Genomic DNA, 3,863 nt, shown 5'->3' with positions numbered 1-3,863 from the left:
ACAAACAAACAAAAAAACAAACCGAAGTAGCAGAGTTCCCTTAATTTAGAAAAACTCATTATAGGTTTGCATTCAGAGCTAAGTGGAGGCTTAATAAAAAATATCCATTTGTTCGGATAAATACATTTTATATCCTGAAAAACATCTGACTTCTGTATCACCTCCAGTTAAGCACCAACCTAAAATAAGGTTTATATTATATAATTAAATCCTGAAAAATAGATTTTTTTCCAAGATGGGGAAAATCAGACTCACAGAAGGAAGGAACTTGCAGGTATCCCATGGGGCCCACAGACACTGCAAGGTCCTAACCAGCTGCTCATTCCATACTGAGTAGGAATACAGCTCTTCTAGAACACTCCCAGGAATCCAGCTTTCACTAAGGAGACTTGGGAGGAGTGTTGTGTTCCTTGTTCAGGTGCTTGCAGGCAGCTGGAGGTGAGGTAGGCACCCAGGCTGCCTCCTATGATCTTTGGGGACTCCAGGAGTGGACTTGAGGGCAGAGGGCTCTCTGTATCTCTCCACAGGATCAGCAAGCTTCTTCTCCTCCTTCCCACAGGCGACAGTGTTTGGCTTTTGTTTTTTGGAGGGTTGCAATGGGGAGGAGGAAGCAGGCTCTTTACTCCTTCTCTGACAGATCTCTGCATACCTGGGCTTTCGCAATTCTGTTGCTGCTCCATTCACCTGCACGGATTTACATGCAGTTGTAGTAGGAGTAGAAGGGAGTCTGTCCACACTGTGAGTGTCCCTCGGCTTTTCTGCCACCTTGTGGTCCTTGGGTAAATGGGCCGGGGAAAGGGAGCGTTCAAAAGCTGCTGACACAGCACAGGGCGCTGGCATGGAGGGCTCTCTGGGTCCCACTACAGGAACAGTGTTTGTGCTTGCAGCTGTGCTGAGATTTCTTTCCTTTGAAGATCCTATGATCAAGCTGGAAAGCCTGTTTTCAAATAAGTCCTCTGTCTTCAATTTGCCTGCAGCTCCAGGTCACGGGGGGAAGTTGGACATCACCAGTTCGAAACTCGGTGATGGAGGCTTTGCTGGTGTTGGAGACTGCGTCTGACTGCTTGTAAACTTCTCTTCTCTTTTCTTCCAGTAGCCAAAGGAGTTTTCCCTGCTTCTAGGAGGGTATTGTCTGAGTGATGTCAGAGGAGACGTGGCAGGTTTGAAGGTCGGAGATGTAAACCCATTTGTAAATCCAGTACTTGGAAAAGGAGTTACCAAGGGTGGATCAAAATAAATATGTGTTGCCGATGATGTCTGGGGGGTGATCAGGCTGTACAGAGGGAAGTGCTGTGGGGGCTATACACTGGAGGTAAGTAAAATGATGTAGCATAACGCTGCTGTGTGTAAAGGTTCATGTCCAGAGGTCGAAATCCATTCTTTGGCAAAAATGTGTTTATCGCTATTGCCTTTTCTTTTATCCGTGCCTTAATTGGCTTTCCTTCGAAAGTTCTGACTTCTTCTCGAAGGTATTTGTAAGCCTGCTGTGCATCAGCTTCTGTTTCAAAGGTAATAAACCAATTATCATTGTAGGCAAATTCACAGTTTATAAATTTTGGTAAATTATCTCCTTTAAATAGTGCTTCTACTTCTTCCACAGGGGTCAATTCCGATATTTCACACAATATTTCTATGCACCGGTTTTGATTTGGCCTTACTTTCTCTCCCTTCTCATCCACTAGGACTAAAGGTAAAGATCTTAGCACTTCCACAGTCAAATCCACATCAGTACTGAGTTTCTTGATATGGTCAAGGTTAGCTACCGTTGTAATTGGCACATACTGATCACTGTCCATCTGGGATATAAGGTACATGTCGCTAGCAAGATTCTCCCTAGATAAGCAGAATTCCAATCTTTTTTTAAGTACTTCCCGAGGCTCTTCCTGGCTTTCTGGTTGAGACTCATTTCCTCCTGTATCTTTCTCAGGCAACTATCCATATTCTGAATGGTCCTGAGCCAGAGTGCTCATGTCTGTCTGCTCTGCCTCCTGTGCGTCTGGGAGCACTGCATTCTCACGACTTTTCTCACCATCACTATTGGCATCGAATCCCTGCTGGTCACAGTCTGTAGGATGACCAGGAGCCTCTTCCCACGCAGCATTCACACCAACAGCAGCACTACTTGCTTCCAAATGGAACATATGAGTCCCCCATACTTTTGCATTAGGGTTTTGCATTAGGGTTAAACCTTAGTTGTTGGGACCTGAGTCAAAGCTGGGAGGGAACTTGTTTGAGAAGTGGCTTGTGATATAGGACCATTCATCAGATGAGAGCTGTCCTTGCCCTCCTGGACTCGCTGTGTCTGAGGTTAAGCCACAAATTTAGTGTCCAGATCAGAAGTCATGGGCTCCACTGGAAAAGTATAATGCTAACCTCAGGATGCTGTCAGCTGCTCGCCCCACCCGACTTGCTGCCTGCGGACTCTTCACCCCAGCCCTGGTGCCCAGAGACCGGGCAAAACACGCGGGGATGGCTGAGGAGGGAGAAGGCAAGAAAAGGCACCACAGCCGGGCCTGCCTGGAGACAGCAAAGAAGAGCTGGTGTGGGCTTGTCAGCTTGCTGAAAATCAATTCTTTTCTCATACCACATATCCTGATTATAGCCTGCCCTACCTTCCTCCTATTAGTTCCTCCCCCCTCCTCTACCTCCCTGATTCATCCCTTTCTGCCACTTATGAGAAAAGAACTGACTTCAAAGAATTAGCTTTGAAACGTGACAAAATTAGATATAGTAAGATGAAGAAAAAGGTATGATACTGAATTTGAACTCACTAACCCTACAGAAGATAAAGGGATTCTAGATCAGGCACAAGAGTCAGTGACACATTTCTTCAGTGTCTCATAAAAATATTAAGCTAATAGCTAAAACAAAGATGCAGAAGACCTGGTATAGGCCCCTGTCAGCCTTGTAGTTGAGTTTCAGTCTGGATGAGCTCCTATGGCCATTGCTTAGTTAATTCAGAGAGCCTAGTTCCCCAGGTGTCCTTTGTCCCCTTTTGTAATCACTGTGTCTCCTGTTCTACAGGAATATCTTATGGAGGTGACTGAAGCCTGGAGGGAAACAGTGACAGCCATGGGGAGAGGATCAGTGGTAGGAAAACATCAGGGAAGAAGTTGAGTTAAGTTGTGAGAGCTAGCTGAAACACTGCCCCAGAAAAAAGCCAACAGCATAAACTATATAGATGTCTCTGTGTCATTATTAGTAAAAGTCCAGCAGGACCTCAAAAGCCTTGCTATAATCCCTGAGCTCTGTGTAGAAGGAAGTGATAGAGAAAATCTCTGCAAAACGTCTGGTTGTGTGTCTCTGCATCTGTTCACATCTGCTACTAGAGGAACACTTCTGATGATGAATAGAGAGGACACTGATATTTGATCATAAATGAATTTCTTTAGAAATTATTTGAGTTTCTTTTTTTAAAGATCACCAATGTTTTTGTCTACTCCACGTCTCTAGGCTACCTAGTCTCTGATTCTTAGTTCCCCAAGTATTGTTAGAAATGGGTTCGATCAAGTAGAATAGGCTATAAGTTAAAACAGTCATTGGTTAGCTATTCCCCAAAACACTGGTCACCATTGCCCTAGCATAGACTGATAGCCTAGGCTAAACATACTGTAGGTCAAAGATTTTGTTACTGAGTTGGATGTTTCTCTTTTAATAGCCTGCAGGGTATCATCCCTCACAAAAACACTAGACTTTAGGGTAAAACCTCCATGTGGGCAACAGCTGACTTCTCCATGGTCAGTGAATTGTGTGGTTGTTGTCATCAGCGATGGGCCTACTCTCGGTTTGCAGATAGCATCCCTCTGTCTCAGCACCAGCCTGAGGTGTTGGATGATCTCCACGGGAATCTCTTGCCAAAAACT

General features: G+C 44.9%; 1 pseudogene; it reads right to left on the bottom strand.

Annotated features, from left to right (window-relative positions):
* Window positions 1-379: 379 nt before the first annotated feature.
* On the bottom strand, window positions 380-2,344 carry LOC114636320 (annotated as a pseudogene).
* Between the last annotated feature and the right edge of the window lie 1,519 nt (window positions 2,345-3,863).

Source organism: Grammomys surdaster, unplaced genomic scaffold (genome assembly GCF_004785775.1).
Source record: "Grammomys surdaster isolate TR1022 unplaced genomic scaffold, NIH_TR_1.0 123500, whole genome shotgun sequence".
In the NCBI taxonomy this organism is placed as follows: Eukaryota; Metazoa; Chordata; class Mammalia; order Rodentia; family Muridae; genus Grammomys; species Grammomys surdaster.
Note: the sequence above shows the minus strand (reverse complement) of the source record. Positions and strands in the feature narration are given on the sequence as shown.